General features: G+C 49.2%; 1 protein-coding gene and 1 non-coding gene across 2 annotated transcripts in view; both read right to left on the minus strand.

Annotated features, from left to right (window-relative positions):
- Nucleotides 1-15,506, minus strand: part of LOC119458699 (uncharacterized) — a 604,514-nt gene that overhangs the window by 442,721 nt on the left and 146,287 nt on the right. The window lies entirely within an intron of this gene.
- Trnat-cgu (transfer RNA threonine (anticodon CGU)) lies at nucleotides 8,587-8,658 on the minus strand. The gene has a single exon. It is a non-coding gene; the product is annotated as a tRNA-Thr (tRNA).

Here is a 15,506-nt window from a genome sequence, read left to right on the forward strand (position 1 = left end):
TGTAAGAAACATTCACCTAAAGTTAAAATAGTAAGCATAGTGGACATAGTGGACATATAAGCATGGACCATGTAAACCTGTAAATACCTCACTGGATGACCTCGAGCACTCGCTTTCACAACGTAAGCATTGTGAAGAACGCCGGCAGCGGAGGCAAACGGTTCGTACAGTCGCGCGATTCACTGCAACTCCGAAAATTAGATTCATCATCATTATCTGTCTATTTTTATGTCCACTACTGACGGCCTCTGTGAGTGATCTGCGATGACCTCTGTCTCTTAACTCTGCAACACTAGGGGCGCGGAAAGACAGCCCGGCAAGGCCGGCCATGAAGTTAGCAGCCATCCCGGGTCGCCCTTCATCATCGCACCCACCGATGTTTACCAACAATTAGACATGGCACGCGGGCCCCATAAGCGTCAGCCGCGCACAGTCATTCACAGCTACGGCAGGGCTAGAGGAGAAGACGCGTGCTCTCCGTCCCATTCGCGTTTGATTACGTGACCGACAACTAACTCGAATATTGAGCGCGTGGGAAATAATGCCCATCAAGCCACCAACCTTTTCGACTCCCTGTTACGTTCTTTTTCACGCACCCACAGGGTATGGGCCGCTCATGTAAATGGCTTTTGGATTTAATGCGGAACATCACGGCGACGATAACCGCGACAATTTGCCTGAAGTGTCGATTTAATTGCTTTTGCCATAAAGCTAGAAACAGAAAGTTGTTAGCAGAGGGTATATATATATATATGTGTGTGTGTGTGTAAATGTGTATATATATATGGGTAGGTTTCGGAAAGCTGGTCGGGCCCCAGCCCCCCCCCCCCCCCCCGGAAAAATGAAAACTTTCCGCCTATGAACTAATCTTATTATTATTATCTTGGGACTTTATTACCGTGTTTTCGATGTTTATTGCTGTTTTGCTTTTCATTGCAGTTGCCTTATGTTCTCCTAATATGTACTAATGTTTTCTCTGAAGGAATGGTGACTTATTTTGTATATTACCCATGTTTCACCCTATTATTACTTTTGTTATACTGTCTTGTTTTTAATATGATGTATAATCTATGACCAGTGCTTGTGTGCCTGTGACCCCCCCCCCTCCAAGGGCCTTTGGGGGTATTTTGAATAAATAAATAAATAAATAAATAAATAAATAAATAAATAAATAAATAAGTAAATAAATAAATAAATAAATAAATAAATAAATAAATAAATAAATAAATAAATAGAGGGTGCTTTATGTTAGATACAGCAAATTTTTCATTAAAAATTTCCTGTGGCAGATAGCACAATTCTAATCCTTGATCTAAACTACTCGATGAGGCGGCCATTGAATGCCTAATGAATAATTAACATAGTTATGCTAATTAACGTTTTAATTAATTGCATTAAGCACATATTTCAATCCATGAATTATAGTCGGTGAGTTCGCAAGGCGATGTATCCACTTGGAACGAATTCTTAGGACTGAACCAGTTTCGAGATATTAATTTTCAAAGTGTCCAATGAAATGCATTTGCGTTCCAGTTACATCTTTGAAGAAAACGTTGTTTTGTGCATTGAAGCTGTGGGGATGCGCGACTCTCACGCGTCTCCTGTGGTCCGGCTTCACCGCGTGGCTAAGTGCTGGCGGTGGTCGTAGTGGTTGCGGCGCGTTGCGAGAGATGGCGCGAGTGTCACGATGCCAACGCCACCGATTGGCGGGGTGACTTGGGAGAAAAAGGTCGTAGACGCTCTCTCTTTGGCTTGGGATCGGCGGCCAACACGCACGAACGCTTCGCGCGTGCGCCGGCCCGCTTCAGCGCGACCGTCGCGCGAGGCTGAGCAGGACACAGGTATGGACGAACACGGATCGTTCGAGCGCGCCACCGTTCGCGTGACTGTACACGTGAACGACTAGGCGATGGTGTCATAGCATGGGGCGAACGTATTCGCTCGCTATCGGGTCGTGGTGAGTCAGACTTCCTTGATTTGTCGCGCGCCCATGTGAATGTTCTATTGGTAGTAATTAGGGAAGTGTGCATTAGTGTATGAAAGGTGCAATAAATGCCCTTTTGATTGTTTGCACTACTGTATTGTCGTTCCTTTGTCCCAAGAGCACATATGTGAGACCCCACATCTGGCTGCCCAACGTGGGGCTCTTGGGGCATCGGACGATAATTTTAACAGTTTTGCTCGGTTCGAGATGTTTCAACCGAAGCGTAGTTCTAGCGTGGATTTTGATCGCTAGTGTCGGCGGTGTGCTTTCTTGAGCGAGGCGACGGTTGCTGTAGCGTGTTTGAACTTTTCAACATGCTAAGCCTTCTCGCGAGTGTTTTGAAGTACACTCGTCGGTACGAGAGCCACGTGGTCTGCATACTGGGAGAGCGAGGCCTAGCGCCCGCGGAGCATTGGCAAGCCTGAAGCGAGTGAGTACGGAAGCCTCGTGGGTGGTCCGAATTTCTTATGTAAATAGCTTCTTCTATATCTTTGACTTCAGAAGTCGAGGCTCAGGGAGCCGGGTGGCTGCGGGCCACGGGTGCCACTACGGGCTGACTGGTATTGCGGCCTGGCACCGGGCGCTCCGACACCGTCTGGGACGGTGGGCGCCGTCAACTCGGATGCTATGCGCACCGAGCGGGGTAGGACCACCTCACAGAGCTAACGTCTCCTCGCGGCTGCCTGTTGTGCCCATTTTGGGTGATGTTTTTTTTTTTTTGGATGCCGGTTGTTAGGGTAGCGACGCATTAGGCCTAATGCTTTACAAAGCCGCCTGTCGTACGTTGAGGGTCACAACCTGGTCGATCGTGGTGTTGAGGTGTCGCACATTGCTTCCCTCATTAGTTCGCCTCGCACGAATTGAAATTACTCGTTCGACTCAAGAAAGCAAGCTTTGTTCACGTGAACTTAGCATCTGAAATGCCACCCGAAATTTTTGCTAGCCTAATTGAACATCGTACCACGTAGGCGATGCGCATGCCGAATTCCTCTCCCTTGCACTACTTTAGTGTTTGTCAAGTGCGTTGAGTGTACGCAGCGTGAGCGGAGTCACCCCTGGTTTGCTGTCACCTGCACATCGTCTGCGCTGCTGCCCCGGCCTACGAACCAGCTATCCCAGGTGATGCAGATGCCTGTGGCCAGTTCGGCGTAGCAATTTCGGCGGCCGCCTGTGCCCGGCTCGCTACCCTCGGCGGCTGGGAAAAGAGCCGGCAGTCACCAACGGCTACAGCGGCTCTCGCCGGCAGGGCGCGTCGGCGCGAGCGACACTTGCTCGGGCCGACTTCTGCGTCGCCGTTTCCGGAATCCTGTGCTGGAGTCGTGCCATCGAATCTGCTGATGCTGACGCTGTGACCAACGGACGCCAGCGGTGAACCCCAGAGACAATGTCGGCTCGCATGTTGTGGATAACGTGTGGACATTTCCTCGGCGGCGCCACTGTCGCATGTACTAACTTTTGTTCGCGACGCGCGCGTTGATAGACCTTGTGACATGTTTCGCCGGAGTATGTGGAGTGATTTAAGGTTGGGGGGATGTCGGGATGCGCGACTCTCACGCGTCTCCTGTGGTCCGGCTTCACCGCGTGGCTGGGTGCCGGAGGCGGTCGTAGTGGTTGCGGTGCGTTGCGAGAGATGGCGCGAGTGTCGCGATGCTAACGCCACCGAACGGCGGGGTGACTTGGGAGAAAAAGGTCAAAGGCGCTCTCTCTTTGGGTTGGGATCGGTGAGCGACGCGGACGTCTCGCGTGGCTCTGAGAGGGGCACCGGTATGGACGAACACGGATCGTTAGAACGCGCCACCGTTAGCGTGACCGTACACGTGAATGACTAGGCGATGGTGTCACAGCATGGGGCGAACGTATTCGCTCGCTATCGGGTCGCGGTGAGTCGGACTTCCTTGATTTGTCGCGCGCCCGTGTGAATGTTCTATTGGTTGTAATTCGGCTAGTGTGCATTAGTGTATGAAAGGTGCAATAAATGCCCTTTTATTTATTTATTTATTTATTTATTTATTTATTATTACCCTCAGGGCCAGAGGCATTAAAGAGGGGAGTGGGTTACAGCAAATGAACATAAAAACAATAATGAAAAAGCAGTTAGAACGTTCAAGTACAAAGGCTTCTGATTATACAGTTTTAGCTAGGGTTAAATCGTCGTAAGAAATTGGTAGCAAAGTACGATAGTAAAATGGTAAATACGAAATGCACTTAGGTTACAAACATATAGTAGGAAAAATGCTTCGATTATACAATGTTAGCTAAAGCCGCTCGAAACCTTTGGTTATCGTGAATGGATACGATTTCAGCGGGAAGGTGGTTCCATTCCGTGGATGACCGAAGGAAAAATGATTGCAAAAAAGTTTTAGTGTGACATGATTCGAGACCAACCTTAAAACGATGGTCGATTCGAGGCGATATGTATTGTGGCTGAAAAATGAAATCATTGCGCAGTGTTGAATGATGGTATAGCTTGTGAAAAAGAACTAGGCGTGCGATTTTGCGACGAGAAGAAAGTAGACTAAGCGAAAGGTTAGTTTTCATGGCAGATACACTGGCAGTTCTATTATAATTACGTAAGATTGTTTGCACTACTGTATTGTCGTTCCTTTGTCCCAAGAGCATGTGTGAGACCCCACAACGCACAAAAGTAAGTGGAACACCAATGCATTTGGTCGGACACTTCGAAAATTAATGTCTCGAAGAATTCGTTCGAAGTGGATACACCTTGGAAACTCACTAGGTACAGTTAAGATATGTGCCGCAAAATAATTGAAAAGGTAATCGGCGTAATTCTGTTAAGTATTCTCTTAGGCACTTGGATTTCTTGTGGAAGTAATGGCCGCCTCATCGAGTAGTTTAGATCAAGGACTATATTGTGCTACCTGCCACGGGCAATTTTTAAAAATTTGTTGCAGCTAAAATTAAACACCCTGTATATAGTTTGCAACGCACCATATTGGAACCATCGGTACCTGCCAGGAGTAATGCTGTTGCAGAATTCAGTTGGCTAGCGTCTCTTACAACGGATACATATGCTGCAACTAAGATATCACAGAGACGCAAAAGGAAGCGTCACAGTATGAGGCTATATTATTTGATAGAAAAAATTGCAAAGCACTTTTTCTAATATGAGCAAACCCTTTCTTGACACGAAATTGCATACACAATGACGATCACAGCAACATCAAAATAACATCAGCTAACTTAGCTATCACAGTAAACTGATGTCACAGCTTTCTAATTTTAAACCTGGGAACTTACGTCAAACTGGTGCACGTTTTGTAACATGAACATAAACTTTATAACTTAAACCAGAGTCCCTCAATACTTTGAGGGACTATGGCTATTAAGGGACCATGCTTAAACATAACTTTATAACCAGAATAGCCACAACTATATATAACCAGAACTTTATAACCAGAACATAAACTTTATAACCAGAATAGTTTTAGGTTATACCGGCCCTGGGGACAGAGACGCCCGCCCGCTGCGGCGCGTGCCTCCCTTCTAGTTAGGATGCCTCGATGCCAGCGCCGCCGTTCAGGGTGGTGCCATCCTTTGACCGCCCCCGCGCCGCCGCTTTCTCGCTGCGACGCCATCTTGAATCACAGCGAGCAGTTGCGATTGCTTGGTGCCGGTGCTTAGTTCGAGACACAGTGCGCGCGGATGCTTCGCTGACGCTTCTACTTGCTGGACAGTGTTCAGCCGCATGAATGACAAGCTTGTCAAGTGCATGAGAGTAAACATGACGGGCTGTTGTGTTCCCAAGTGCACCGGATCGACGCGTAAAGGGCTTCGTTGTTTACGCTTCTCCGGGACCCAGAGCGAAGGAAGAGATGGGAAGCCCAAGTAAAGCGGTATCACTGGAAGGCAACGGATAGCTCCTACATTTGCGAGGTAAGTGTCAAGAAAGTTTAGACTATCGCACCGTGCTTTTCATTTAAATAAGAAAGTATTCTCTGATCCTCGCTCACGTACCTACGTTCGCTCACGAACTAAGCACTGCACCGATGCTGTCTGAGCGAGCGCGCGTCGCATAGGCTTTTGCTGTTTTGATCGGCGCAGTCTATGCGAGCAGTACCCTTATTTTAAGGACTGACGAAAATGCTTCGCCGCGAAATAGTCTTACATTAGCTACAAATCGTCATGTAAACCACCTATTTTACTTTTTCACGGGAAGCACACATCGTGTGCTTCCCGTTAAAAAGTAAAATAAAGTTGTTGTTTTTTTCTCAGTTTCTTTTTTCGCTACTGGTTATTTGGGACTAAAGAACGCAGTGCTTCTTCTGGGGAGAGCGGCTGTTGTGTACGTGGTAAGCGAAGCATTGTGATTTTCTCTGATTTCTCAGCAGATATCTTGCGGACCTCAGGTTGTTACGTTATATAGCTGATTTTTTAGACGAATGTATTTGTAGCGTGGTGCTCGTAAGCCGATGGTCATTCGTGCTCATTCCCGATCGTAGTGGGTGCTGTGACGGTCTTTAAATACCTGTGCACGGTATGCCCAGGTGTAGTAGAGTTAAGGGGCATCATGGGACCAAAATGTTTCGGCGCTTTCTGGCATGGTGTCTGTTGTAGCCTGTGCATTTCTTCGAAACGTGTGAAGCGAGGTAATACAGCATTACTTCTGCGAAAATTTATTTTTAAGCACTGTAATGGGTTCTCTGTATTTACAAGGCAACTTTTCATATCAATAATCACTTTTGTTGTTTTACTTGTACTTAGAAACACTTTGAAGAGGACCAGTACGAGGGAAATCGACAGGATGGGCGCCGTCTGTTAAAAGTCAACAGCCCTACATCATCATGGACTATATTTTCGAAGTGAAAAACATTGCTAATCTGTATTTGACTGTCTTAGTTTCATTTACGGTTTTTGTACGCGATATGTATGCAGTGTTGTTTATTTTTTCAATGTAGATATCAGTGTTCTAATGGTTATTTATAGAATGTTCTCTACCAGCCATCGACGTGTTTGGCTGATGCGATGTATTCGATGGTAGCTGATGCATTCTGGCTGGATATCTTGATTAATATTACCCGCGGTTGCCTTTACTTTTTTGTATTCTTGTTTTCAATTTATATTGTGTGTAATAAGGTTGATGTACTCACTTGAACCCCCCCTCCCATGTAATGAATAAATTAAAACTCTCCATATCCCGAATTGTGTGTGTCGAGCCTACCTTGCGATTTTTTTTTATCTCGTCTTTCAACATAACCTTCAGGCGCCACACAGTACATATAATTTTTCATGTTTCATGATTGACTCTTTCATATTGACTGTACTAGACATTACTAAGTAAATGTATTTTGTGCATCGTTTGGTTCCTTATGTGTACTACGCAAGATTGACACAGACAAGTTACGTTACATTTTTCTCTACAGCACTCACTAAACCTTCTTTTCACATCGCAGTTATTTTTACACCAGCTTAATCCTTAATCGTGGGCAAAAAAGCAAAATTGCGCGTAGATATCGTCAAATAATTGCAACGAACGCGAAGAGCACGCGCAACGCAAGGGAAACTAACCGCTGTGCGCGAGTGGTTGGCTACGGTAAAGGAGGTGTGACGTGTAAACCAAAATACAACAGCGAAAAAGAAAAACTTCCCACACAGGGGGTCGCAAACTTTATATACCAAGCATCGAAGCGCAAAAAAATAGTGCGTAATTTAAACATACACACGGCATATTAAATGTGATTGAATTAGGCAACTTGGGGCATGTTCCCGACGCCATACATTTACGTCTTCGACCTTCGACGAGTTAACGGCTATTGGTTATAAAGATGTGCAGATGCGATACCGATAAAAAAATCCTCATCAAGGCAAAACACTTGGAAGTGCGCCGCGAGTAACACTATTTATGAACGCAAGCGTAGCTGAGTCTGAGCTCGTGTGATTCAATATGGCGGCGCCAGCGGGGTTGTCTCCACCCTGAACGGCGGCGCTGGCATCGAGGCACCCTACTTCTAGTTCGCTCGTAGCGCCCTCAGCCTACTTCAGCCTACTCAGCCGTAGGCCGAGCGAGGCCGAGCGGCGCGACGCTCGGCCTACTCGACCATGTTCTAGTACACTGTAAATACAGCAGCGACAACAGCCGGGAGTGGCCGCGCGCGCGCTGGCCACTTGCCGGAAGCGCTCAAAAGTCCAGTTTCATTAGCGCGAAAACTACGAGAAACTGTACAGGAAGCGCCGTCGGCGGTGTGCGGAATGTGAACGGCTGTACTCTTTTTCGGAGAACCAATCCGCTCGCTGTTCGCGGCCGCCACCGGAGCACACATGCCGATGCCGTTCTGGCGCAGCATGGCGCAGTTTCGGTCAATTTTCCGTGTTTGGCGCAGTTTGGCGCAGGAATTAGCGTTTATATCAAAATGGCGCAATTGGCGCAGGAGTCCCACCGCTTAATTTACCAAAAATCAGAATCTCTTCTTCGATGGTCTGTGCATATGAAAAAAATTGTCATCAAAAACACTATTGCACGACCTATCATAAGAAGCCAATAAACAATGACACCTAGGACAACATAGGGGAAATTACTTGTACTTACTAATTGAATTAAAGAAACGATAAATTAATGGAAAATAAAAACGGATGAAAAAACAACTTTCCGCAGGTGGGGAACGAACCCACGTCTTCGCATTACGCGTGCGATGCTCTCACCATTGAGCTACCGCGGAGACGTTTCCCCATCCACTTTCTGGGGTATTTATGTTTTAGAACTAGAACTAACCCGGGAGTGTAAGCCAGCGCCACCACTCACAAACCATGGCGGCGGATGTAGAACATCCTTTCTGCCGCAGGCGTCACGAGCACGTGATCTCTTTTTGGGCGATGGCAACTGGTCAATAAACCCACATATGCTACCTGAAGACATCAATGTTGCCTGATTCGAGCCCTCGTTATGTAATGAACGAGAAGAAAGGAAACCAAGGGGCCTCGGTTCCCTTTCTTCTCCTTTATTGCAGGACCTAGTACACAGTAGCGCACCCAGGATCTCTGCCAGGGGGGGGGGGGGGGGGGGCTTGACAGGGGGGTTGATACCATCTAAACAGCACTAATTTCAATTTCTTCACGGGAAAGTGTCAAAAAATGTGCTTTTTGCGAGTGTGCAGACGATTGCGCGTCTTACATCTTAGTTGCAGTACTCAAATGCGCAAGGAAAGACAAGGTGTTAAACAAAAGGGGTGGTTAGGTCGGCCTCAGGGGGGAGTTACAAACCCCCTCCGTCGGTGCGCCGCTGCTAGTACACCAAGTGCTTGATTGACTGCAGCAAAGAGAGCTGCTTGCAGAGCTTCACTCACACATGTTCGACAACTCTCCACTGGAAAATCATTATGTCCATCTTTTAAGAAGTGTAGCAGAATGTTACTTGAATGTACGCCTCTATCATGTAGGAAAAGAGACAACTCAGAGTTTCCACAGCAGTCAAGTGCACCAAATGTTCACGAAACTGACTCAATTTAAAGGGCAATAAAAATTTTTTACAACATTCATTTGGTAAGGAAAGTAATGACATCATTTCCGTTTTTTCCAGACAAGGTAATGCCAAATATGTGTATGTGTTGAATGTGTTGAGAAACCCTCAGTGTCTTTTTTTTCTAATTTTCTTGCTTACTCATCTTGTCAAGGTGTTTATTGACAGGATTGAGAGGTCGAACTCGGTGCGGCAGTCAGAACCCTGCGAGCAGTCAGGACAAGCCCCGTGCGTAACAGCGCTGGTGATGCGCCTGACTGACCGGCACTTCTTCGTCGTATTTCATACACCGGAGATGCACCTGGCTAACCGGCACTTCTTCTTCCTTACATTTGTCCCCCGGAGAAAAAGACGCCATCCTGGCGATCTGAGCATACGGTAACATAGATCCCCCACGGTGGGCATGTGCCATTTGTGCTGTGGATCATCATCATCATCATCAACATAGAGGGATCGTAGAAGGGCTTGAGCCGATCTACGTGAACCGTTTCGCGACCGCGACGGCGCTGATCAGAGGACGGTGACACAGGCTCGACGACATAATTCACGGGGGAAGTTTGCGCAATTACACGGTAAGGTCTATGGTATCTTGGGAGCAGCTTAGAAGAAAGGCCGGGAGCTACAGGTGGAACCCACAGCCAAACCAACGAATCGGAAGGGAAGCTTGGGGGAACAGAGCCACCACGACGGAGCTTCTGTTGTGTCTGATCTGCGGTGGTAAGACAACGGGCGAGTTGTCTGCACTCTTCAGCATGCTGCGCAGCTTGAGACACAGGAACACATTCCGATGAATCAGGCTGGTAGGGTAGCATGGTATCAATGGTGCAGGAAGGTTCACGGCCGTACAGTAAGAAAAACGGAGAAAAACCAGTGGTAGCTTGAGTGGCAGTATTATAGGCGAACGTGACGAACGGAAGCACAGCGTCCCAGTTGGAATGGTCGGACGCGACGTACATGGCGAGCATGTCGCCAAGAGTACGGTTGAAACGCTCCGTCAGCCCGTTCGTCTGTGGATGGTATGCGCTAGTGGTCCTGTGGATGATGTGACACTCCTTCAGAAGCGACGTCACGACTTCAGATAAAAATGCGCGGCCTCGATCACTGAGAAGTTCCCGAGGGGCTCCGTGACGAAGAACAAAATGCCGCAGTATGAAGGATGCAACATCTTGGGCAGTTGCAGATGGAAGTGCAGCGGTTTCTGCATAGCGTGTGAGGTGATCCACTGCAACGATAATCCAGCGGTTGCCAGCACCAGTACAAGGAAGCGGGCCGTAAAGGTCGATTCCGACCCGATCAAAAGGACGGGATGGGCAAGGAAGCGGCTGCAAGGGTGCGGCAGCGGAAGTAGGGGCCGACTTTCGGCGCTGGCAGTCGAGGCAGCAGCGGACGTACTTCCGAACGAACTTGTACATGCCAGGCCAGTAATACCGGAGCCTAAGGCGGGTGTAGGTCTTTAACACGCCACCGTGTGCACATTGGGGATCAGTGTGAAACGATGCGCATAAATCAGCCCGAAGATGACGAGGTATTACTAGGAGCCATTGCCGACCCTCGGGGAGATAATTGCGACGGTATAGGAGTTGGTCGCGAATAACAAAGTGATGCGCCTGCCGCCGTAGAGTCCTAGACGCCGTAACAGTGGTAGGATCAGAGAGAAACGCCAAAAGCGAAGAAATCCACGGGTCTTTGCTCTGCTCAGAGCGCATGTCATCGATGGCAAGTGCTGAGAGGACAAAGTTGAGTGGGCAAAGACTGTCAGGATCAGGGTCAGGCGATATTGGCAAGCGGGAGAGAGCATCGGCATCGGTGTGCTTGCGTCCAGAGCGGTACACAACCCGGATGTCGTACTCTTGCAAACGGAGTGCCCAGCGTGCGAGGCGGCCAGAGGGGTCTTTCAATGAGGAGAGCCAGCACAGCGCATGGTGGTACGTTACTACATCAAATTGGCGGCCGTATAAATAAGGTCGAAATTTCGTAAGGGCCCACAGTATGGCTAAACACTCCTTTTCTGTAACAGAGTAGTTTAGCTCCGACTTTCTCAGCGTGCGGCTAGCGTACGCAACGACGTATTCCATAAGACCATTTCTGCGTTGGGCAAGAACCGCCCCAAGGCCGACTCCACTAGCATCTGTATGGACTTCAGTTGGGGCATCGGGGTCAAAATGCCGCAGAATAGGAGGAGAAGTGAGCAAATGGCGAAGGGTCGTGAACGCGTCATCGCATGCTTTCGACCAGGCGGATGTCTCCAGCCAGCAGTTGAGTCAAAGGGGCGATGATCATGGCGAAGTTCTTCACAAAGCGGCGAAAATAGGAGCAGAGGCCGACGAAACTGCGTAGTGTCTTCAGATTAGTGGGCTTGGGGAACTCGGCAACTGCACGGAGTTTTGCAGGATCCGGAAGCACGCCTTCTTTGGATACGACGTGGCCTAAGATGGTAAGCTTACGAGCAGCAAAGAAGCATTTTTTGATGTTAAGTTGCAGGCCAGCCTTAGTCAGACAGCTTAATACCTCTCTTAGTCGTTGGAGGTGAGTCGAGAAATCAGGTGAAAAGACAACGACATCATCTAGGTAGCACAAACACGTGTGCCACTTGAGACCGCGCAAGATACTGTCCATCATACGCTCGAACGTAGCGGGCGCATTACATAGGCCGAATGGCATGACATTAAATTCGTATAATCCGTCCGGTGTAACGAAGGCGGTTTTGGAGCGGTCAGCCTCTGCCATGGGGACTTCCCAATATCCAGACCGCAAGTCCAAAGAGGAAAAGAACTCGGCACCTTGCAAACAGTCAAGAGCATCGTCTATGCGCGGGAGGGGATATACGTCTTTGCGCGTAATTTTGTTAAGACGTCTGTAATCAACGCAAAATCGAATAGAACCATCTTTCTTTTTTACGAGGACAATAGGCGATGCCCACGGGCTTTGGGACGGCTGAATCACGCCACGCCGAAGCATATCGCTCACTTGTTCGTCGATGACGCGGCGTTCAGAAGCTGAGACACGGTAAGGACGCTGCCGGAGTGGGGCGTGCGAACCGGTGTCGATGCTGTGCGACACTGTGGTGGTACGGCCGAGAGAATGTTGATGGCAGTCGAAGGAGGCGGCAAATTCGCGTAGCAGGCTGACAAGTTGCGCGCGTTGTGTGGTTGTCAAATCACCGGAGATTGACGGTTGGAAGCACTCCAACGGCGGTCGAGTCGCATTGTCGAGTGCGGCGAGGGATGTCGAATGCGCGGTGTCGGGAGCATCGAAGAGCATTGAAGAATCCACAATTTGAGCGTAACCGAGGCACTCTCCGCGATGCAAAGTAACCGGCAGGAAAGACACATTGCACACACACATCACACCACGGCCAGCACTGATGGCGATGACGGCAAAGGGCAGCGGAAGGAAACGGCGACGGGCGAACAAGTCACATGGCGTGAATAAGACGGTTGCGTCACGTGCAGATATGCAAGACACAGAGACGACGGCGGCGGACTGAGGAGGGATATCGGTAACTTCGGCCACAATCATTTTTGTAGGCGTCACAGGATCTTGGTCCATGGCTGCAGCGGAAGGAAACGACAACTCCACCTCGGCGCGGGCGCAGTCAATGATGGCATTGTTAGACGAAAGGAAATCCCAGCCTAGAATGACATCGTGGGAGCAGGACGGCAGGACAACGAACTCAATAACATGAAGAGATTCCGCGATTACAACACGAGCAGTGCAGGCTCCCAAAGGTTCGACAGGCTGTGCGCTCGCAGTACTCAAATACAGTCCGGAAAGCGACGTCGTTACTTTTCCTATCCGTCGGCAAAGTCCTGCGCGTAACACCGAGATTGCTGCGCCCGTATCGACCAGTGCGAATGTTGGAATCCCTTCGACGTATACCTCAATTACGTTGCAGGGGTGATTTCGAGGCCTTGGGTAAAGCGAAGGGGACGCAGTTCTCGCCTCGGGAACTGCGACACTTAGTTTCCCTGAGGCAGAGGGCTTGGCCGGCGTCTCATCGGTGAGATGGAACGGCGGCGTGGGGATGGCGAACGACGAGTAGTGTAGGGAACAGGGGTTTCATCTGGCGGAACAGGGGATTGTAGCTGTCGAGGGGCGTAACTGTTCATGGGTCGGCGGTAATCATAAGTAGGCTGCATAAGGCGTCGACAAAAGCGGGCAACGTGTCCCGGAATACCACAATGGTAGCAAATTGGGCGGTTGTCGGCTGTGCGCCAAGGATTTGGCTGGCGTGGTGGCTGTGGTGCAGGCGGCGAGGAGGGAATCGGGGGCGGTCGCGCAACAGCTTGGAGAGGTGGACGTGGAGCGAAGGGCGGCCTTGCAGCGACGTCAGCGTATGTCAAGGGCGCCGCGACAGTAGGCGGTGGAATAGCAGCTGGCAGGCACTCAGCGACTTGCTCCTTGATGACGGTCTGTAACCCCCGTGTCAGTGGGGAGTGTGGTTGCGCGTTCGTAAAGGGCACCAGGGAAAGCTGCCGAGCAACTTCTTCTCGCACGAACTCTTTTATCTGGTGCATTAGAGGCGACTCGTCAACACCTAGCGTCAGACCTGAGACAGGGGCGAATTCTGAGGGTGGGTGTCGTGTGACAACGCGCTGCCTTCGAAGTTCGTCGTAACTTTGACACAGCGCAATGACGACAGACACTGTGGTCGGGTTACGGGCAACCAACATCTGGAAGGCGTCGTCCTCAATTCCCTTGAGGATATGCCGGATCTTATCGGCGTCTGGCATCGTTGCGTCGACTCTGTTGCACAGATTAACGACGTCTTCGATATAGCTGGTGAAATTCTCACCTGGTTGCTGGGCGCGTCCGCGCAGGCGTTGTTCGGCCTGAAGTTTACGTACAGCAGGACGACCAAAGATTTCCGTGAAGTTGGTCTTGAACGCCGACCATGTCGAGATGTCGGATTCGTGGTTCCGATACCACAAGTGCGCAACGTGGCTCAAGTAGAAAATTACGTTGTTGAGCTTTTCCCTATCGTCCCAGTGGTTGTGCCTGCTGACTCTGTCGTACGAGGCGAGCCAGTCCTCGACGTCCTGATCACCGGTACCCGCAAAAATCGCAGGATCCCGCTGACGCTGCACGCCAGGACAGATGATAGTTGGTGCCGTGACTGCAGCTTCTTGGGCTGGGTCGTCAGGCATGGTTCGAGAAGACTGGGCTTGATCGTCCGGCATGGGCCGAGATGATTGAAGGGTTCGGCTTCGAAGTTCCAGCGTTGATGGAGTCGTACCCAGCACTCTCCACCAAATGTCAAGGTGTTTATTGACAGGATTGAGAGGTCGAACTCGGTGCGGCAGTCAGAACCCTGCGAGCAGTCAGGACAAGCCCCGTGCGTAACAGCGCTGGTGATGCGCCTGACTGACCGGCACTTCTTCGTCGTATTTCATACACCGGAGATGCACCTGGCTAACCGGCACTTCTTCTTCCTTACAATCTTTTTATAAAGTTGTGACTTTGCTTATGTTTCAATACCTATGCAGTGTGGACTGATGGTGTTATTTAGTGCTTCATCAACCCTGTGTTCACTATTCTTCTTGCATACATGTTGAAATGTTCTTGTTGAGAACAAGATTGTTCCTATATCACATTTCTGTCTAGTATTGTTCACAAGTGTCTAAAACCTCTCCCCTATGGAATGTGAAAGCGCTGAGCGTACAACAAATAAAACAATTGTATATCTACTGTAGTTGAAACTAATACTGTGTAATGACTTAAAGCGGGCCCTGAACCACTTTTTACCAAAGTGGAGAAAAGCACTTGAAGTGAAAATACGCTATTTCAGAAAAAGTACTTCAGTACTTCAGAAAAAGTACTTGAAGTGAAAATACGCTATTTCAGAAAAAGTACTGCCGCAAAAAGTACTTCAGCAGAAGCAAAGTTATTGGCAATCAAACGCAGCCTTTGCTGTGCTCCCGTTCCTTCTTCAATGCCTTGCACTGCGAGGGCTACGGCGGAGAGGAGCGGCGCCACAACGCTCCGCCTTCGAAACGTCACTGTGGCGCGCGTTCAAAGTTTATTTTGGATGTTAACGTAGACTCACGACTT

This window comes from Dermacentor silvarum, chromosome 7 (assembly GCF_013339745.2).
Source record: "Dermacentor silvarum isolate Dsil-2018 chromosome 7, BIME_Dsil_1.4, whole genome shotgun sequence".
NCBI lineage: Eukaryota > Metazoa > Arthropoda > Arachnida > Ixodida > Ixodidae > Dermacentor > Dermacentor silvarum.